General features: G+C 34.9%; 1 protein-coding gene across 4 annotated transcripts in view; it reads left to right on the top strand.

Annotated features, from left to right (window-relative positions):
* Positions 1-23,992, top strand: part of LOC113520694 (protein yippee-like) — a 151,357-nt gene that overhangs the window by 53,536 nt on the left and 73,829 nt on the right. For 2 of the 4 annotated variants that reach the window (XM_031910133.2, XM_052901769.1), the window contains exon 1: positions 22,750-23,066. The exons of 1 other annotated variant lie outside the window; for it this stretch is intronic. The gene's annotated coding sequence lies outside the window, so the exon portion shown is untranslated. Of the gene's footprint in view, positions 1-22,742; positions 23,067-23,992 lie in introns of those variants that run through there. One more of the 4 variants, XM_031910132.2, reaches the window with a different exon arrangement.

Raw genomic sequence — 23,992 nt, 5'->3', positions numbered from 1 at the left:
TTGATCAAATGTTCCGTGTATAATTACAATCGGAGTCGCGTTGTGTACATCGGCCATTTCGTTACTCTATATTGGTGTCAGGGCAATGTTTTATACATATGAATTGTGTATTGGGTTCGTACCGTACAGTTGATACAGTAAACGTACCAAGGTTAGGTGACTGCGTGCTCCCTTTACACGAGTAGTTTACGGCCTTTATCTTATACAACTTGTGTTATAATTATTAGATTGCCACTTTTAGATAACTTTAATTTAAACTATTGATACGGGTCGATATTACTTATAAACATCCTTTAGCCGTGTGCTCCCGGCATAGAATAGGCCACCCTTTCCTTTCCCGTAGGTCGTAAGAACCGACTAAGGGAGGGCGAGGGATGGGTAGCAGCGTCCTTTTTAAAACATCTATAAAGCATGACTGCGGTTGCCAATCCACCTGCCAAGCATGGCAACAACTGGTAAATCCCCCCAAGCGGGAGGTTTATGTTGAGCAGTGGTCAGTTAAAGGCTGATATGATGATGATGATGATGATGATCCTTTTACTCTTTAAAGTAACTTGAAGATTTTATGTTATATACTTATTACTCCCTTATTCATAAAAACCTTTTACATGTCTACTTTAACTATTGCACTGTTTTGTCGTTTCAAATTGGGAATGTAGTGTAAAAGAAAGAGACAAAAATTCAATAGGTGAAATAGGTTTTGAGAGGTTTGACGTTTTTATGAATAAGGAGTTTTTTTTTTCAATGGATGATAATGAAATGGTAACCCCGTCTGTGCTATCGGTATACACTGCCGGAGCACCAGTAAGAGATGATAGGTGAGGATGAAGCAGGTCAGTTAGCCCATCGTGATGAATCTAACAATAAATCAATCACGATGGTTTCCAAGGGGAACCGCGAGGAGGTCGACATGACAGAGTATATTGCTAGCAATGGCGCTACTAATTCCCATTACTAACAATCCCTTCTCCCCCCGAATAAGAAGTTTAAACTTTTAAATTTAAGATGTGTTATATAAGAGGAAGGGAGACTTTGTTCAAATGTAGAGTTATTTTTTCATTTCGATCCTTTTTTCTTAGAAGAAAAACATTAAGAACAAACATACGACTTTTGTACAATCTTTTTTCTTTTAATCTATATCTACCATGAGTTATACTGTATTGTAATAATAATTATTATTGTATTCTCCTTCTCTGTTAATATGATTATAACAATAATTAACGTTAACATCAAGAATTATTTCAAAAAGGCATAAAATTGGTCATTTGAAGTTCGGACGCTTCTTACAGAGTTGACGTATGAACAGTTTCTCTATCTGTAACTTCACGGTAGATCAGCAGTTTTATCTTTTTGAAAGTGTCTTCAAATTGACATTGCAACATACGGCACGTCAATTTAGATATCGTCAATGTAGCTATTGTTTTGAGACAGTTTTGGAAATCGAGAGCAATACGAGACATGGGTTGACAGTTGACGGGATTCGGAAGCGGTCTAATGTCGGCTACGGTGACATTATACTTCAAAACTGTAATTATTCGTACTGAATACAAAAAAAATACAGTAAAACGAATACCCTGTAAATTTGCAAATGGTAAAAAATCAATAAATTTTTACCTGTAGCTGCTTCAATTAAGATTTTGTTCCATAAAACAAAACACTAACTGTAATCGTAGCTAAAACACTTATTTTAATTTAAAATATAAACTACTAAACAGATTTTTATATAATTTCTTAGAGAACAATTCGAAAGTATATCCATTTAATAAAAAAATATGAGTCCGAGAAAAATAATCGACAGAATGATGAGGTAAGAAACAAAAATACAATCGAATTAAGAATCTCTGAAACGCTGCACGCTAATCTCAGAAACGGCTTAACCGATTTGAATACGGTTTTCATTAATGCGTTGCGCTTTGCTTAGCATAAAATTTAGTGTTTGTTTTATTTCAATCGTCAAATCAAAAAAGTCACATCAATCTAAAGAATCGCATATAAAATGCTATAAAATAACCGATCAGTTAAATTGTTTGAAACTTTTTTATTATATGTATTGATTTTCGAAAATTCTGTCTACTCCTGCGAAGCCGGGTCGGATCACTAGTGTTTACTATTTTCCATCAAGTTAGAATCTAAGTCCTGTTTTGGAATTGCAAATAAGCTCGTCAGCTTAACATATTTGCCATTGTAAGTCGGGTAAAAAAATCATTGAAAAACACTACTCGAATACAACAAACCTAATATCCAGACGCCACTCGATTCAGGTAGCTGCCAGAATTGGTTGCATTTCCGTCAAGCGGTCATCGCTCGTCGCCGCGACTACAAGCTGGGACGTTGACTTCGCTTTGTCTTGCACCATTCGAATTCTACACGATGCGCGAACGCTATGAGCATACTTAGGATGCGGTTTTTTTTATATGACCGCGGATGGTGAACGACCAGTCGGCCCACCTGATCGAAAGTGGTAGCCGATGCCTATAAGTGGATATAAACAACGCCATGTATTGAATATAACCGATCCAGTACCGTAGTACGCCTCGTGCGTTGCCGATTCTGCGAACTAAGGTGTTCTGTGTTTTATATAAGAAATTACATATATTACTATTTTTCTAAGGAATGATAATAGAAAGGTAACCTACGTTGATCAGTATACGTAGCGGGGTACCAGTGAGAGATCAGAGTCAGGTCAGTTTTTTTTTTATACAACTTAGAATGGCAAACAAGCTGACGGCCCACCTGATGAAAAGTGGTAACCATTGCTTATAGACATGAGCAGTACCATGGACATAACAGAGTATACTGTTTCGCCCATGATACCTCCCATGCGTTGCCATTCCTGAGGACTCAGGTGTTATTCCTCTGTACCCAGTAAATTCACGCCATATCCCACCCTTCAAACCGAAACACAGCGACACGAAGAATTCGTCACCCATCGTGACGAATTCTTCAGGAATTAACTAGGAGAATTTCCACGAGAGCCACGTGTCTAGTCTTTTTTACCAAATCTCTCACAGTTACTGGCTGTTAACTTGTAAATGTTGGGGGGAAAGGGATTGTTAGTAATGGAGACTAAAAATCCCATTGCTAGCAATATACCTAACCAGGTCGACCTCCACGCGGTTCCCCCTGGAAACTATCATGATGAATTCATCATGTTAGGCTACTGGCCTATTTTCATTCTCATCGATCACCCTTCACTGGTGCTCCGCCAGCGTATCCCGTTAGCGCGGGCGGGGTTACCAATCCATTTTCATCCAACAAAAAAAAACTTGTAAATGTTACCCGCATGTCAAGTGTGGTAACTGCTGACAAAACTCTCCGGATGGAGAAGGCTTATGTTGCATGCAGCAGTGGACAGTTAACGGCTGAAATGTAATCTGCAAGTGTTCAAACCAAAAGGCAAAAAATCGCTGCTTTACTACAGAATAGATAAGATGCTGACGAGTTAAAAAAAACTGCCAGTAAATGGAATTTTCATTTGAATTAATGACAATTAGGCGTAGATAGACACTTGATCCTGGTGGATTTTAGAGAGATTTGAAATGAGGATGAAGCATCACGATGTTCGACATTTTAGGCGGTTGAGTAATTAATCACTCCACAAAAGGTATCATTTTAACGCACTAAAAACGCGTTAAAATGATTTTATTTATTCATTATTTGAGATTAGCCGTTGGAGATTTTTTAATGCAAATACTCTTCTGATTTAAGTGTTGTGATTTTTTATTTAATTTAATTGAGAATAAAGTCATTAAAAATTAAATTATCACGTAATATTTTTGGCTTTATGACTATATATTTATATACTATATATCACCAGAGGGAGACTTTGTACAAAAGTCGTTTGCTTGGGCACCTCTGTTCCATTCGTGTTTCTACCGTGAAGCAGTTGCGTTTGCATGGCCGTGTTTCGGTTTCAAGGGTGGGATATGGCAGCGAATTTACAGGGTACAGAGGAATAAGATCTGAGTCCTTAGGAATGGCAACTCATGGAAGTATCATGGGCGAAACAGTATACTCGGCTATATCCATAGTGCTGCTCATGTCTATAAGCGACGGTTACCATTTCCCATCAAGTGGGCCGTCAGCTTGTTTGTCATTCTAAGTTGCATATAAAAAATATATAAAAATACCAAGATTTACCTGCGACTCCGTTTGTGTCCGGGATATGTTTACCAAACAAGATAAAAAGTAAATGCCAATATTCTTCTCCATCCCATATAGTATGTATAAATCAAATTTCATAGTAATTTATCAAACCGTTAAGACGCTATAAAATAATAAACAAACTTTTACATTTATAATATTAGTAAGGATAAGGAAGGATGTGCAACTGCGATTCGTTGGCAAGTATGCGTATGAGTCTACTGGGAGCGGCTTATTCAGAGCCAGGGGACTACAGATATCTTAAACCGCGGGATATCGTTAGGGCATAGTAGTAGTCATCGGTAAATTAATTTATTAGCTTGAGCTGGCGAGCGGCTAAGAAAGTAGCGGCATCTAGCGCACATATGAAAACTAAAAATTAAGCCGAAGAATGAACCGACTTAGAATTTTTCACTTGTTTGTTCAAGATGATGTATCTGTACTAGTATAGTATTATATTATCTGTGGTTAAGGTAACACATAGGATCTATGAAATCATGGTATAAGGCAGGGGGAAGCACAAAAGATCCGTATGGGTCGACGTGCAACGGCTTAGCTGACCCCGTATGCGAAAAATAAGATAAGGATAAGGAATACAATTTGGGACAGTAATTAGAACATTGATATATATTTATGTAATCTGGTGTTATGGAACTCATACACATTTTGTTTGTACGGGGTCAGTCGTATAACCATATAACATATATCGTCATAGTCGTAGAATACTGACGGATCTATATATGTAATATTTGTCAGATCCGTCAGTATTCTACGACTGTGACGATATATTGTCCTATTATTTCATTGATCGTAATTATTTATATGACCACGTGGTTTGTATAAAAACTAATTATACAGTACGTTAATTAACGTAACCCACTCTTTAAAACTAGTGTTAGTATTCATTAATAGTTTTTTTTTTCTTAGAAAACCTTTATATTTTTTTTTATAATTTTAAAGAGTACGAAAAAGGTATATACATAATATTGTGTGGGCCGTTAATACAGATACAGGTTGTTTCTTTCTTCAAAAATTTTGATTAATTTGTTTTTAGTTTATGATAATAAATAAAAGTTTTAATGAAAACAAAATTATCCTATTAATGAATACTAACCCTAGTTTTAAGGAATGGATTTCGTTAAAACTAGGTTTAGTTAGATAATCTGTATATCCTTTCAGATAAAAAAAAAAAAATATCTCAATCAGTTTTAAAGTAAAGTATGTGTATACTATGTTTGTTACTTCTATATACATATATACACAACTAGAGGGGGGGGAAAGGGATTGTTAGTAATGGAGACTAAGAATCCCATTGCTAGCAATATATCCAACCAGGTCGACCTCCTCGCGGTTCCCCCTGGAAACTACATGATTAATTCCTGATGAATTCATCATGATGGGCTAACTGGCCTGTTTTCATCCTCATCGATCACCCTTCACTGGTGCCCCGCCAGCGTATCCCATTAGCGCAGACGGGGTTACCACTCTATTTTTATCCAATATACACAACTAGATTTTGTTCTCTTATTATATCTTGATGGTAAAATCACACAATATCGTGTCGTGTTACGATAAATTATAGGATCGTCGACATCAACTGTACAATATCACCTTTCATACAAATACCTAATTCAATTCTCAGCTAGTTTGTACTTCGATAATAAAATAAATACATACGCCCACATATATCAGGTGACTATATTTATGTGTGTATGTCGTAGCAAAATAAGAATATTAAGGATTTCATGAAACACCTAGTAATGTTACGAAATAACGGAAAATATCGGATAACCTCATTTATTTCGTCTTCCTGCCGAGAACTCTTATACAAAAGAGGTTTTAATTGGATATTCGATTCTTAAAAATTCACAATAAACAAATGTAGTGATATTTCTTCATTTTGTCACATCAATAGATTTCTATTTGATTTGGTGGTTCTCCTAGATATTTTACCGAAATCTCTATTATTCTCCTTTTCCTACGACACAAACGTACGAAGTATAAATTTACAAACATCAAAATGGTTATTTTGTCTATATTTCGATCACGTATGCCTATTTACTTACCTATGTACATTGTAATAGCGTGACGGTAGATTCCATATTGATTTACCTATCAAACCAAACACCTATGTACGTACCTACGTCAAGTCAACGCTCTGATTCTATCGATTCGCTAGGTAACTGTTAATTAACGAAGAAACTTTAAATTGTTCTCTTATGACGTCTCTATAATATTCCATATCAAAGCTGTATCATGACACAACGTAGTCAAATCACTACATATTATAAACAAAGTTGTCCTCCGTATCTGTCCGGTTGTTTGCGATATTCTCAAAATATATTAAATAGGTTGTCATGCACTTTTCTTTTATCAACAGAGTAATTTAATTCCTCAGGAACAACAGACTAACTGTTGATAAAACTATGTATGTATGGATGTATAATTCGTTAAGGTTTTGAATAAATTGGATGAAATTTGACAATGATTGTTGAAAATGTCGAAAAATAACAAGCCATATATATATATATATATATGTTCTAGTATTAGGCATATATTTAACATATATGTATAGACTTAGATACTGTATATAGTTAATATTTTTTAATTTGATAATAGTTACTTGTAATTATTTTCCTTGATGTTTTACTTTCTTAATATATGCAATATTATCATACCTACTTGTACAACAATTAGTCCATTACACTAAGGTTGTCTTAAAAAGATTGCTTTTAGCAATAAGATCGCCTTACTGTATTTATACAACTGTATCGTTACATTTATTGTTTTGCTTGTCCCGTATATTGTATAATGCAAATAAAGTATACTCATTCATTCATTCATACTTTGCAATTATTATTAAAAGCAATAATATTAATAAATTTAATAAACCATACAACCACACAACAATAGAAATAACATTTATATCTTAAATATCTGAACATAAACACTCTATGGTCATTCAACGAAACTCCGACAAATTGGAGGCAAATACGTCTAATTGTGGATACTGGATTAAAACATCATTAAGTAGTTACAGTGCACGAGATGTTACGAAATTAGACCTCCAGAGGAGAGGTCTAATTTCGTATTAGATGCATCTGATCTAATTAATTTAGTTTAATTAACCAATTATTATAAATATCTACATTATTCCATTAACAGACTGACCTTCATTGACTGTATTTTAAACCAAACCTCAGTCTAGACTGAGAATTGAATCTAGAGTCTAGACACAAATTTTACAAACATCTCAATATAATTAAAGGGCTATAATATTTAAAGGTCACCGTCCTTTTCGAATCTCATCGCGCGTTAATTGTTTATAATCCTCTGTCATAGAATACCTAATAAATAAGTACTCGTCTCTTCATAAATTAGATTAGAGCTAAATTTACAGACGATTATTCTGAAGTTCGTTTTAGCAATTTTAATTTTTTTTTTAATAAGTTAATTAAGTAATTAAGTTTTTTTTTATATATATATTTTTTCTTAATAATATTAATATTGAACGCCCGTAACGAGTAGACTGTTTTTTTTAATGGGTGATAATGGAATGGTAGCCCCGCCTGCACTATCGGTATACCGGTGAAAGATGATAGGTGACGATGAAGCAGGTCAGTTAGCCCATCATGACGAATTCCACTAGAATTACCCAGGATGGTTTCCAGGGGGAACCGCGTGAAGGTCGACCTGATAGGATGTATTGCTAGCAATGGGTCAGTTAGACTGCATTACTAACAATCCAATACCAAAATACGCACAATAAAAATATCATTCATTCATTTATTCATAGACTAGCTTCTGCGACTCTAGCTTGATATTGTTTTTTTTTTTTATGGATGATAACGGAATGTTAACCTCGTCTACGCTATCTGTATACGCTGGCGGAGCACTAATGCACGAATGAAGCGCAGCACGAATTAACTACGACGGTTCCACTAGGGACTACGTGAAGGTCGAATTAATAGGGTATATAGGGAAAGAAGACTTTTTAGTAATGGAGGTTATTAATTCTATTCCTTACTAGCAATATACTCTATTAGGCCGACCTCCACGCGGTTCCCCCTGGAAACTTTCGTGACTAATTTATCGTTAAATTCGTCACTATGGGTCAACTAACCTGCTTCACCATCATCTATCACCCCGTACTAGTAACCTGCCAGTGTATACCGATAGCATAGGCACGGTTAACATTCCATTATCATCCATTAACAAAATAGGATGTATAGCAATGAAGCTTTTACAAACAATCCCTTTATTATTAATAAACAGTTAACACAATGATAAGGGTAAGTTTTTTAAAATCGGCTTAATAGGGAAACAATACATTTATGTTTTTACCTGTCTACCTCCATACGTCTTTTCTTTTTATAACGCAAACGAGCATCTCATCTCATATCTGATTTTTTTTTTATACAGCTTAGAATGGCAAACAAGCTGATGGAAACGGCCCACCTGATGGAAAGTGGTAACCGTCGCCTATAGACGTGAGCAGTACCATGGACGTAACAGAATATACTGTTTCGCCCATGATACCCCCCATGCGTTGCCATTCCTGAGGACTCAGGTGTTATTCCTCTGTACCCAGTAAATAGTATGATAGTAAGTGACTACCGCCGCCCATGATTACCCGCAACACCAAAAGCATTGCAGGTGTGTTGCCGGCCTTTAAACGACCTTTACATAACATAAAACTTTGTACAGCTTCAAACGTACCCACAAATGCAATGTGTATTGCAGCATTTTTTAGTTATCTTTAGAAGGTAAAACAAACAGGAAAACTTGTAGGTATTTATGTACTAATGTAATGTTATTATGTAGTCAATATGCCATACATATTATCTGAATAAGTAAGCAAGTATTTACCAATTGTTTTAATAAAACGCTAGATAAATACAAAAATTGTTTAGCTTTAAAAATAATGTAGAAAAAATATTGGATTGAAATATTAAGGCATTATTATAATGACGTTATTACGAAAATTATTAAAAAAATGTTTTCTACGAAAAATCTACTTTAAATGTGGCAAAACCAAACTAAATATAAATCAGTATTTTTTTTTATACGACTTAGAATGGCAAACAAGCTGTCGGCCCACCTGATGGAAAGTGGTAACCGTCGCCTATAGACATGAGCAGTACCGTGGACATAACAGAGTATACTGTTTCGCCCATGATACCCCCCCATGCGTTGCCATTCCTGAGGACTCAGGTGTTAGTCCTCTGTACCCTGTAAATTCACGCCATATCCCACCCTTCAAACCGAAACACAGCCATGCAAACACAACTGCTTCATGGTTGAAACACGAATGGGGCAGAGGTACCCAAGCAAACCATTTTTGTACAAAGTCTCCCTCTGGTAATGTATGGATGTTGGATGGATATTGATGTGAGGTGCCTGTTGATGGTATGGCTACGTTGATAAGCCGCGTATTGAGGATATGAACAAACGGTGAAAATAAGCAGTCTAAGTATTTAGCACAGTGGTTTAATACACAGGGAGATACGAGTATACACGCAATATAGTCAACAACACAACAGAAAGGAGTGAAAGAAAAATAATACAGTGACAAGTGAAGATGAAAAATTAATAAGCGCGATGTTAGAATTCATAAGGTGGTGAGAGTTCAAGCGGTTTAGTTTAAAAACTAAACTACTAGACCGATTTTAATAAAATTTCTATAGGACTAATATGTAAGTATACCCTTTCAGATAAAAAAAGAATTTTCCAAATCTGTTTACAACTTACGGAGTTATTAGGTAACAAAGATAAAAATGTAAACCGAATTGAGAACCTCCTTTTTTAAAGTCGGTTGATAAGAATGATTTCATTCTGTATATGCTATTGTGCGAGTATATATGAATTAAATGTGACCTTATACAATAAATTATCCAATTCTGGCGCTAGCCTTGTTGATCTACTTATGTACGCAACGTTATTTATTAGTCTTGGAAATATATTGATATCCATGATTTTTAATGCTGATTTGATGATGATCTTAGCTGTTACTGCCCACTGCTAAACATAGGCCATAGGGAGGAAAGGGATTGTTAGTAATGGAGACTAAGAATCCCATTGCTAGCAATATACCCAACCAGGTCGACCTCCTCGTGGTTCTCCGTGGAAACTATCATGGTTAATTCCTGATGAATTAATCATGATAGATTAACTGGCCTGTTTTCATTCTCATCTATCACCCTTCACTGGTGCTCCGCCGACGTATCCCGTTAGCGCAGGCGGGGTTACCATACCATTTTCACATCAAAAAAAAAATATTTCCTATATATCGTAGGCGCTCAGTGACTACATACGTACATAAATAATTACATGTAAGCAAAAAATTTATAATTTATTAATTATAAATATTATTCCTTATTATATGTGTTATTGTACTGATACTGTCCTGGATGAGAGTCTTGGGAGACTGTAATCTTTCAAAACGCTCATCCAGGAAATCGTTCAGTTGATGAAATAAATAAATAAATAATTCAGTAACTGGCAGCAAAAATATAATCAATTGCGTGTTATAATATGTTTCTATACATTTGACCTTTTATAAAATTGTACATATAATACGTAACTCGAACTATAAAACTTTTAGCTATATTATCAAGCTATTAAGTAATGACGGATGTCAGAATCGTAATTTTGACTTCCATCACGCAAACAGATGTATTGGGTGTGCGGTAGTGTCTTATAATTATTTCGTAGATTTTTTTTCTTTGGAAGCATATAAGACTGGTTAGTGAACATAAAATTAGTATGAGTTAAAAAATATATTCGAGGAATAAAAGAAATATAAATTTTTAATTCAATTTATTTATTGCATTCTACAATATTATTATGAAAGATGTTAATAATTAATAAAGTATATTGTAAACCCTGTCGGGCACAGTAATTAAAAGCGAAGATGGCGTCCTTTTTTAAATTTTTCATAATGATTTCAGTAATTAAATATTTTAATTTCATCAATTTAATTAAATTCTAATTAAAATCCAAATTAAATTAGTTATTTTAACGATTTTTTTATTTCCATATGTATTATTTTACTTTAATACAATTTATTGTAGTTGTTTGCATTCATACATATAAGTATAGTGCGATTTTATCATCACAGATAGCAAACCATATGTAATTGTACATATAAAAATACTTTTATTTTTTTATAACACTGGGAACTAACGAGCATGCGGCTCGCCTGATAATAAGTGATTACCACCTACTATGAGAAGCTGCAATACCGAATGAATTGCAGATGTGCTGCCCACCATTTAAAAAGGATGTGAATATAAATGTGATTTTTTTGGATATCTTATCTATTCAGAAATACTTTTTATTTAAATTCGTCGACGAAAATTGTTCACAAATGTTATTAAAATATGAAAATATATTTTTTTAATTAATTGAGAAGTTTTCATTTATATATTTTAACTAGCTTTTTGTTTGTTACTTCATACGCTTTATTTTCTAAAGCAGGAAAACCAATGTAATACATCAGTTGTAGATACTTTATCAAGATAAACCCATCAGATTTGCAGTTACATCTTCAGGAGCTCAACTGTGAGAACTGCACACAATTTTCGTGTAACTATTGCGTGATGCCGAAACAAACATACAGACAGAGGGATAAAATTTAAAAATTTTGGCATTTATTGGTTTCAATTTATTCATTAAGACCCCTTATATTATTTTTTCTTAAATATATTTTTTTTGCCGGCAATGCACAAGCCACTAGTATTACAGGCGTTTACGAGAGTAGCCGCTATCTATCAGGTGGACCATCTGCTCGTTTGCCTCCCTAACAATAAAAAAAATCTTTCATGTATAAACGTCGTTAAGTTACAATTTTAATGTTAGTAATATACAATTGCTATTTCAATTTACAAGTAGTAAATTGACAAGTGTATAATTAAATATTTAGAAAATCGTGGATGTTTCCACTAAGTTATTACATGTATTATTATTATATTATTCTCCTATTACGCACCGTCACAATAAAATCGTGCCCTGTCGTGCTACAATAAATACAAATACATAAACGTCCATCGATTGTCTGTTGTGTCGTCACCATATTTACCATGGAAGCGTGTCTTTACATGTTTTTATTGTATTTACTCGTAGTATTGCCGTTTATTTTTCATAAATGTCATGTATTCTGTCAGTTTGATATTTCTACTTGTATGTAACTTTTCAGTGACATTTCCTTATCTCAATCAGTTCAGGCTAACCTAGAGGGCTTTGTAGTATTTGAAAGGCTCGAGGCTTTCCTAATTTTGAAATTACGTGGTGGAGGAGATTTACATATTTATGTTTTTAACAATAAGAATTTAGAATTTTTTTTTATACCACTGAGGTGGCAAAAAAGCATACGGCCCACCTGATGGTAAGTGGTTACCGTAGCCTATGAACACCTGCAATACCAGAGGTATTATGCGTGCGTTGCCGACCCTGATGGGATCGATTCTAAGGGACCATTTCTCTAAACTTATTTGTAAATTTAAAAACACAGCGAAATGTTTATTGTAACGACCAATATCAACTAATTTTCTAATAGATTTAAATAAAATTTATTAAAATTTTAGTTTATGATGAGCCATAAAAAAGTTATTTTGCAAAATTATCAATTTAAAATAAGTTTAAGAGATTAATTTAGAGAAATGCTACCTCAGAGTTGATCATCGTTTGTTAAAATACTTTGATTAATCTATATCAAAATAATGAAGTATTTTTATTTATTAAACTTGAATACACCTAGGTAGCGTATCTACCAGTAGACCGCAGATAGTGATAATCTATCTTCTATACTTATAATAAATCTGTAGAGAGGTCAATTCTGTACATGAAATATATTTCTAAAATAACTATCAGCGGGTGATTAGTGATCGATACTGATGCCAAAAATGCAAACAGTAAAATTTTTGTATGTTCGTTATAGAAACAAAAACTACTCAACGGATTTTGACGAAACTTGGTGCAATTACTCTTCATACTCCTGGGCAGGTTATAGTTAGTATACTTTTCATCACGCTACGATCAATAGGAACAGAGCAGTGAAGGGAAATGTTGGGAAAACGGGAGAAGTTACTCCATTTTTAAGCTTCCGTCGCGTGTTCAGCCTTACATACATACGCATTTATAATAATAAATAATATTCAAAAACCACTTAGAGGGAAATACTAGCATCAATCAAAGCAAAACGTTTAAAACATAATACATTATATATATATATATATATATATATATATATATATATATATTATGACGACTGTTTGAGTTGGTGATTACAAAACATCTATATACAAACGTTAACGAGTACATTTACAATATTAGAAGGGTTAAAGATGTATGGATGTAGCCTTGAGTCTATTATAAAAACATTAAAAAAAAATACAAAAAACCTATTGCGCTATAAATATAATCACTTGTTTTGCGGAAGTAACAAACTGGTCGATTTTCCATACTTATGAACTATATTGAAGTTCTTATGTGTGCTGTCAAAATTCCATTTTAAAATCTCATTTAGAGGGATAGGGTCATCGCAGTAAAAACAGAACTGTGTATACAAATCCGACACGGAATCGGGTCAAGTATCCGTAATAACTTCATCTTATAAACACGGTCGGCCGATATGCCCCAATCTCCAGTAGAAATGGGCTCTGTTAAAGACCTTCATAACAACTGTGTAGGTCCTTATCAGAGTATCATTGCTAGTGCTTCTACCAAAGATATAAATGGATAGACGACGCAAATGTCTTTTTTTTTATACAACTTAGAATGGCAAACAAGCTGACGGCCCACCTGATGGAAAGTGGTAACCGTCGCCTATAGACATGAGCAGTACCATGAACAACAGAGTATACTGTTTCGCCCATGATACCCCACATGCATTGTCATTTCTGAGGACTCAGGTGTTATTCCTCTGTACCCTGTAAATTCACTGCCATATCGCACCCTTCAAACCGAAACACAGCCATGCAAACACAACTGCTTCACGGTTGAAACACGAATGGGACAGAGGTACCCAAGCAATCGACTTTTATACAAAGATAGTACAATGTACAATGTCTGTTTGAAAATTGTAGGCTTATATATGGAGGGATCAGGTGAATTGTGCCCACCCCAGAATTATGTAGCAACGCATGGGGGGTATCATGGGCGAAACAGTATACTCTGTTATGTCCATGCTACTGTTCATGTCTATAGGCGACGGTTACCACTTTCCATTAGGTGGGCCGTCAGCTTGTTTGCCATTCTAAGTTGTATAAAGAAAAAAAAACACTTAAACCCTGACTGAAAATTACCAATTTAAAATTGGAATACTTAAAAACCTTTTTTTTTGAGCGGTTGCAGTTGCCATTGCGGTATTATTTGGATTCGACACTCATTATCCTTAGTAGATTAATCTCGCGTCTTTAAAAGTAATACTATAAGTATAATACATTTTAGTGTAACTGGTGCTCTACTTCTGAACGAAATTTCAAACAATTCCTTCCGGTCGTTTATGTGAGATTTAGTAACAAACATCCTCTTTAATATTATCAAGTTAGTAAGAGCAGCCAGAAAACTTTTACTGGCTCAACAGAATGTCAAATTCAAACGGTTGGTTAACTATATTTCTTCGCTCATTCAAAGCCGATTCTAATGATTCTTCTTTTCAACCGACTTTCAAAAAAAGGGTTTCTTAATTCGGTGTTACTTTAGTTTATGTTTGTTACCTCATAACTTCGTCAGTTCGAAACCGATTCGGAAAGTTCTTTTTTTATTTGAAGACATATACTTGGTATCATAGAAATTTTATCAAAATCAGTTCAGTATTTTTTAAATTAAAATAACTGGTTTTGTCACAATTGAAATCGGTTTTTTTTTCACAATCTTTAATTTTAATACATAGAATGTTTACTCCGGTGTTCGTTTCTGAATAAATCTGCCAAAATTAAAGTCTTGGTATTCCAACAAACGTGGGAACATCTATTCTTGGCACTTCTATATTTTAAACCTTATTCTAAACGTTCTAAGGTCATATCCAACTAAATCTGGTTAACAATCATTAGGTAGGTACCGCTTGTACGCCGTCGCGTGCCAAGGACCCGATTCGACCGGTTGATATCAACCGACCGTACCGCCGCGGGTCAAGGTACTCAGATTAACAGATTGCTGCCTTCCGATATACTTCTTACGGCTCAAAGTGGACGCTTCGTATGAGTTGCACTTGTCATTTTACTCTACACTTTGAAATAGTGAACATGCTAACGGCCCACCAGATGGAAAATGGTAACCTTCACCTGTAAATATGAACAGTATCGTGGCTCTCATAGTATCTCTCATGTGTTGCCATATTTGATAACTATGATGTTATGCTTCTGTAATGTGTTTTCAATGCCCTTCAAACAGAAACACAGTCATACAAACACAGCTTTACAATAGAAACACGGCGGGGAAGAGGTACACATGCCTTCTTAAAATTTACTTGTACAAAGTACAGAGGATTAACACCTGACTTCTCAGGAATCGTAGGAAAAGGAGGCAACGTATGTGGGGTATCATGGGCGAAACAGTATACTCTGTTATGTCCATGGTACTGCTCATGTCTATAGGCGACGGTTACCACTTTCCATCAGGTGGACCGTCAGCTTGTTTGCCATTCTAAGTTGCATAAAAAAAATTATGTCTTTCTCTTTACGTCACCTCTTTCTTTACCTCTCTGATAACACCTTAATTAAACCTTAAGAACCAAGGTTGTTTGGAACTTCCGCTATATCTAATTATAGTTTTCTGAACATAAACCAGGCATTGGTTTTTATACAGAGGTACCTATCTGTTTTATTTACGCTTGTTATGAAGGTAATTAGAATATACCTTACTTATCAGTTAATATCCGTATTGGGGAGGGAGGGGGGAGGAATTGATAGTCATGGAAACATCCATTACTAGCAATATATCAGGTCGATCTACACACGGTTCCCCTTAGAAACCATCTTGGTTAATTCTTGGAGAATATTTTACACTCACTTTTTTACATTATCCGGTATCAACAGTAAGCACTTTATATTATTCTCAATTTCGTGTATAATATAAGAGATGTCATGTAAGTGTAAGTATATTTGTTATTTATTTATATTTATTCGTTTATACTCGTATATGTAATTTTATATATACGAGTATATCTATATCAATAATTACTAATACCGCATTCGAGTGTTCTGACACTTCCCTATGGTTGACTGGGAGAGAATGCTTTTAGCATTAAGTCCGCCATGTACACATATTTGTACTAATGAATAAATAAATAAAAAAAATATTAATGGGGACGAATGGAATCGTAACCCTGCCTTCGCTATCGGTACACGTTGGCGAGACATCGGGGTGAACATGAAAGCAGGTCCGTTGACCCCTCGTGATGAATTTAACAATAATTAACCACAGTGGTTTCCAGGGGAACCGCATGGAGGTCGACCTGATAAAGGGTATACTGCTAGCAATGAGGTTGTTAGATCCCGTCACTAACAACCCCTTTCCCCCTCACGATAATTTAACTGGCCTTAGTATTGTGTAAAAAATAACAGGTTCAAAATTAACCACAGCGTCGTCAAATATATACCTAATGAGAAAATACAGGCGAATACGGTCGCTCAAAAATGAACGTGATTGCTATTTTTTTTTTTTTATTTTGTTTACAATATTTTGTGTATTTGTTTTGGAAAATGTATCCAAACATTTTATAACGCGTTAAGTGAAAGTCGTTATTCATTCCATCATCGTCAGTTAAATTTGTTCAACGTAAATTTTCCAGAAGGCTCGCGTCGCACCCCCTTCTCAGAAACAATTCCTCTTGTACGGATTCGTAGCGTTTTCCTAGAATAAGTTAATTTGATGTCAAATTACATTTTTGTGGTTCGCTTGTATCGCCAAGTTGTTTTAGCTTAGCTACGTAGGTAGTCTATCATCAAAACAATTTTATGGAAGTACTTACATAATTGACCTTGTGATCCCGGAATAAAATACGCCACCTCTTCCTTTCCCGTGGGTGTCGTAAAAGGTGACTGAGGGAGGATGAGGGGCGGGCAGCAGCGTCCCTTTAAAAACATCAACAAAACTTTAAAACATCTCTAAAGCTTAACTGCGGTTGCCAATCCGCCAGTCAAGCGTGGCAACTGTTGACAAAACTCTTTGTTAAAAGTCTTAAGAGAGACGCCGCTGCCCATCCCTCTATTCTCTATTTTTCATACGTACTCGTATTAGAAAATTGAGCTGTAGTTGTCTCTTTCTTCCAGAGGCGAGCGCAGCGCGCCAATGATAAATTTGCATTTACCTATTCTTTAAAAGTTCCAATTACCGCGTTCCCTCTTATCTATTTTCTAACAATCTGTTTGTCTGGGCCTAGAACTGAATAAAAACAAAGAGGTTCCTAAAGCAAATGACCATTAAAATTGTTTTTGGAAATACCATGGATTACTGGAAACAGTTGAATCACGCCGGCAAGGCTGCGAGTGATGCCATTATTCGAGAAGTGAATTATATAAAGTGAATCATTAGGTTCTTTAGAGTGTGTTCTACTTAGAAGTGAACATTATTTTCCATAGAAATATGTGTCGAAAATAAACAAAAATTTGGAACTGTCTAAACTTTAAGTATGAGAGAATATTATTTTGTCGTATTTCGACTCACATATGTTTAGGCGAGCATGTATGAAAAGATTGATGAATGTGGAGGAACGAATGAAGTTTGTTTGAATCGAAGCATTTGGCATTTCAATGTTTCTGCTTATTATAATGAAAAACAAGCGTAACAGATATATTTGTGTGTATGTATATATGTTTGTTATTTATCGATACATTTTCCCTTAAAAATTTGCCAATGATCTTGATTTCTCCTTACTTTATTAAGATTGTTAAAATATAATAACTAGATACATTATATTTATTAAAGTATACAATCAGTTTTAGTATTCAATTTTTCCAATCTTTTTCTTTCTTGTATCCACCGAACCTTATTATATTTTATTAGAAATCCGGTGGCAAATAAACGTAAGACCTGTCTGAGGTGAGCGGCTTATGTCGACCATGAACCTTTTCCCACAAGCAAAATCAGCAACAAACAAATTGCAAAACGGTTTGACAAAAGAATTTTATTGTAGTAACATTAAATTAATAATAAAGAAAAAATAGTATCAAATAAAATATTGTTATTAGATACTCAACTATTTTAAGTATTTTAAGCTTACTTAGGTCTCAACAATTAACATACTGGTACTTCTAACTGCAGCGTCGAGTGTAAAAATGTCTGAAAACTTGGCCAACTAACTTTTAATTGACGCGTATTTTTTTTTATACTAAAAAAAATGCACAAGTTGCAAGTAATAATTATAATATTTTGGTATATCTATTCAAATACATATTAACAAATATTGTAAGTCTACATGTGATCTGTGATACAAATTCACTAACACATGAAATAAAAAAGTTTGATTTTTTGGCAAAGCATTTGTAATTGTAAGCACTTTATCTAAATATTGTTACACACACAAACTTGAAAGTAACCTCAATATATAAACGTTTATGCGTACTATTGTAGAATCCAAACTCGAACCTAGTCCTACTGTGGCTCTGACACTATGGGGATATAGTGATATGTTGTATCAACCGTTAACTGTCCACTGCTAAACATAGCCTCCCCATAAGGGAGGTTTCGCTATGAGTTGCCACGCTTGGCAGGCGGGTTGACAACTACAGTTTGGCGTTTGGTGATATTTTAAGAGAGACTGCACATCCCTCCAGCATAAGCTCCCTTAGTCGCCTCTTACGACAACTACGGAAAAGGAAGGGGTGGCCTATTCTATGTCAGGACCTACACAGCTAATATTATAGCAATATATCTGTGGATGAATCCCACACACCTTCTCGTTCTTCTTAAACAAGCAGATTAAAGATTTTCCTTTGTTAAAAAAGTACTAAAATGTTTAGATATGGTTACTACACCTGACTGTAGGTACATATTCGTACAGACTAAGTATACACGTATAATTTTCCAACTGCTAATGAAATCGATTACTCGTCGAACGTGGGCCGATGTCCGTCGATAAGGTCGTATACTCCTATAGTATATGGAGCGTGACTTTAGCAGGCCTTTGTACCTATACTGCACGACATGCTGTGTGCTGGCTCGATTACTGACATGAAATGGAAATGACATCCATTTGGACATCGTATATCCTGTTCAGAAGCGATTGCCTCCGATCAATGTTTCGTGATTTTCCCTACATAAAACGTGAAATATAAAATGTCATACAGTGCCGTATTATTTTTTTACTATACTAGTGCAATGTTATTATACACTGGAAGTCTGAAATAGCCACAATTTAATTGCAACATAGAATTTCTTTTTATGCAACTTAAAACGGCAAAGAAGCTGACGGCCCACCTGATGGAAAGCGGTAATCGTCGCCTATAGACATAAAAATAAATAGACATAATAGAGTATACTGTTTAGCCCATGATACCCTCCATGCAATGCCATTCCTGAGGAGTGAGATGTATGCCTCTGTGCCCTGTAAATTCACTGCCATATCCCACTCTTTAAACTACAAATAAACTGACTGCCCACTTGATGGAAAGTATATTTTCACATTAGCCAAATTCAATTTTTGAGAACTATAAAAGGATTTGTTTCTTTATAAAACTTCCGTATATTATACACGAAATATATAACATTTTATGTAAAAATGGTTTTGTAAGGGTATGGGGCTGTAAGCTACATACTACTATAAAGCTTTACTCATGTCAGATGGGATAAAAAGTACCCTACGTTAATGTCGGTCTGTAATGTTCCATCTCTGCAAGTAACAAAATTTATATTTAGATTTAATAGTTTTCCATTTCTTTTGTATTAGATAAAATTGATATCAATAGAATCCTTCTAAGATAATATTCTATCAGAGAAGCTGAACATATGAATCAAAAATAATACGAAACATAAATCGAAAAAGAACGAAAACTAAGTTGACTCCTTTAAGATAGGTGTTAAGAAAAAGACATTTATAGTTATTCATCAATTTCAAATGTTAATTTAAACCTGTATATAAAAAGGAGAAATTGACTTTACTTACCGCCACTATATATAGAGCACTATGAGGATTTAGAAAGATAAATACATAGTATATAAAAAAAGCAGGTAATGACTTCAATACACCTAATTATATAATATATAACGTAACTGAGCACTATGATGGGTGATGATAGTTCAATTGGACAACGCTCGACTATGCTTCGAAGATTTTAAATCGCATCTTGATATCTATAATTGAATCTCAGCTTAAATCAATCTTATAAATTTTCAAATTCAGATTTGGATTACATTTCAAAAGGACTTTTTTGCAATTCCCAAAGGAGCCAGATAATGGATTCCGCTTGGGCGAAGCCACAGAAAACAGCTAATTTCCATGTTCAACTTACCATTTTCTAAACTGGTATTTCACATTCAGTATACGTATTATCTATAGTAAGTCTGTAAGCATTTGTTTATGTATTCTAAAATACATTCTAGAAACTGTTTGTACACGTTTTAGCGGATATGATTTCAGTGGTTGTATTTATTCGTACTAATAATTTACAAGTTTTCTTTCAGCACGATATTTATTCTCAGACACGTTTGTCATCGTTCGAAAAAGGTCGTCTAAGGTGATACTATTCATACGAAATCCCAAAGAACCTCTTCGATAATAGGAAACAGATGAGAAGGAAAAATGTACCTTAGCAAATAGAAGTTAAATATTTTTTTTAAATAGCTACTATCAATATCAGCGACTGATAAATACCGCAAATACCTCAGTTATATGAACTCAAAATGTGTCATTACTTTTCTAGATATTAGAGAAACCTTTTTCCGCATTACATCTTTTTAAAAAAATATCTCTCTATTTCTGTTTTTGTTTTTCGTTCTTTATGAATAACAATTATTAACAATTAATAATAAAATTTTGCATCACTCACACACACACACACACGCTCGCACACACGCACGCATGCACGCCCGCACGCACGCACGCACACACGCACACACACACAAATAGGATTCATATAGAGAACAATTAATGTATTAAACAACCTCATAATGCATTAATAAACAATGAATTTTTAGAACATCTATTTTCATTAATAAAAAACAAGTTTTATTTGTTCAAATATTAAAGATTTTTTTTATACAACTTACAATAGCAAACAAGCTGACGGCACACCTGATGAAAAGTGGCAACAGTCGCCCATAGACATGAGCAATACCATGGACATAACAGAGTGTACTGTTTCGCCCATGATACCTCCCATGCGTTGCCATTCCTGAGGACTCAGGTGTTAGTCCTCTGTACCCTGAAAATTCACGCCATATCCCACCCTTCAAACCGAAACACAGCCATGCAAACACAACTGCTTCACGGTTGAAACACGAATGGGACAAAGGTACCCAACCAATCGACTTTTGTATAAAGTCTCCCTAAAACTTTATCTGTAATATTTGTTCATATATTATAGATAAAGTTTTAGTTAAATAAAATGAAATTAAGATCATTGACACGTACAGGTTGAATGTAGTTTGAACATTGTGCCTACACGCCTACATACGAGTGTCTTGATTTCATAAAGATTTTTTTCTGTATGCATTTATTATCAGAGATATGAAATAAAAATATAAAAAAAAACTAAATCTTATAACACATGTTTTAGTGGTATGTCGTTTTAGAGTTTTAACTTAGTTTTTTCATTCTCTGAAGGTCTCTTAATTTTTTTTTTTTGATATAAAATGATCTAGTGTATTATACTTATATGAATTATTAAAAACAAGTAAGATATCTCGAATAAAGAAAAAAAGATTTATCCTTGTATTTAAAAATATCTCTTTAACTATACTTCAGTTGATGGAATCCGAAATTAACTGCCATTTAATTACCCACCGCTGGGCAAAGACCTTATAATTGAGTCATTGCCACAATAATACTCTTGTCTGGTATGATCACCGCGCTTGCCAAATGGGATTAATGACAATTCCAATTGAATTTAGAGGTTCGAATCCTAAATTTCGAACTGTTCAAATCACTGGGCCGTTAACGCACCCAGTATAATTTATTAACATGCTGGCAATATCGTGCCCTTTCACGATTCCAACTTTATTAGAGTTACACGAAAATTACTGAACTTTATCAGTCATCAGTCAATTTAGAATCGTGGGTTTGTACTTGTAGCAGACGAAACGATAACAGCCATGCCTGATAACGTTATTATTGTTTTGAACCAGCGTGTTCGAGTGTAGCCACGCAATGTTGTCACAATGGAAATCTAGGTCTTTCCTTACACTTTTCGCATGTTTACAATCTAGGTAACATAACGGAATAGTAATGCTACCAAGAGACGGCAATTTAACATAATACCACGGCAGCGGTCCCGTTTTTTCGGCATGTCAACAAATTCGCGATGTCTTTGTACCTAGTTGCTGCGTAATAGGTGACGGTTATTATTTTGCAGCGAAACTGAACCGCTCATAGCGAAATCTACTAATATACTCAATGTTTACGTGTTCATTCACACGCGTCGTGTTGTGTGAGTGTGGCGTCGTTGCGCCTGCGCAAACGGCTCGCGACCGAGCCCTCTTTGTTTGTTGACAAGCGAACTCAGCACTCGACGGCAAGGCAAGCAAACCGCTGTTCGCGTGTGGATGTCGTGCGCGACGGACGTGCGTCGCGTCTTGACTCCGATACACTATTACGTTATCGCTTTCGTTGGCTATATTTAGTGGATTTATTTTGAAGAATTTTTCCTCTTCTGCGCAATATTTTGGTGTTCAGTGTTGTTTTGTGGCGAGCTCTGCCCCGTCAGCGTTCATTGTACGAAGTTTTTTCTACGTCTAAAATTACTTATTCACTGCTGTGCCAGAAGGTATGTTTTTGTTGTTTCACATATTTATCGGTTATATCGAATATAACTCCATGATATATGTATATATTCGACTATTCGAATCTTGTGTTGGTCAATATCGTCTACCGCTTAAACTTTACACAAAACTACCTGCTTTTTTTTTAATATACCGGGATAAAGTAATTGCCTTATCGATAAATTGACGGGGCAAACAATGCATTTATCCCTGTTCTCTCTTCGATCAATCGGGCAATCGAGATATTGGACGACATCGCCAGCTCTTTGTACTGTAGTGGATTGGATACGCGGGCGTAATGTAACAATGGAATCGTATATTAATAACAAGGCATGGTTTACTTTTGGTAAATAAAAAATATAATGGACGCATTCTCAATGAAAAAGAAAAGAGGAACAGTGGAAAGTTCAGGACAGAATGCGTGGTCGTTACTTGGTGTCATGAGATTTCACCACTAATGAGATGCTCGCTGCATTAGTCAAAGGCAAACATTTACTTATTCCCATTTAGAGCCTTGTTGCAAATAGTTACAGTTATAATTTGACTGTTCGCTGTAGAAGGCGCATAGCGGTACCTCTTATGGTCGTGGTGGCTTGGCAACTTGTCTCAGCCAGGTAACGGGATCTGGCGGTATCCACAATATCGCACGACCACGCTGTTCTTCATTGATTTTATTCTACCCATATGGGATTCATGATTTCGACTTTTTGCAGTCACCTCAATTGAACTGGTCATAAACAGTTATGTCAACAAACTAGACAAAAATATTGCGATTAATGTAAAATAAATTTTCTGTCGTCATATAGATATCTAACTACCTCATAATAAAAATAAAAAAACTTACATTTAAATTGACAGAAGTACCGATAAAATTATATGCATGTGTATCACGATAATCTATAAATATTGTCTGATACGTAAATCAAAATGT

This window comes from Galleria mellonella, unplaced genomic scaffold (genome assembly GCF_026898425.1).
Source record: "Galleria mellonella isolate WM207_F2 unplaced genomic scaffold, CSIRO_AGI_GalMel_v1 utg80, whole genome shotgun sequence".
NCBI classification, from domain to species: domain Eukaryota; kingdom Metazoa; phylum Arthropoda; class Insecta; order Lepidoptera; family Pyralidae; genus Galleria; species Galleria mellonella.
Note: the sequence above shows the minus strand (reverse complement) of the source record. Positions and strands in the feature narration are given on the sequence as shown.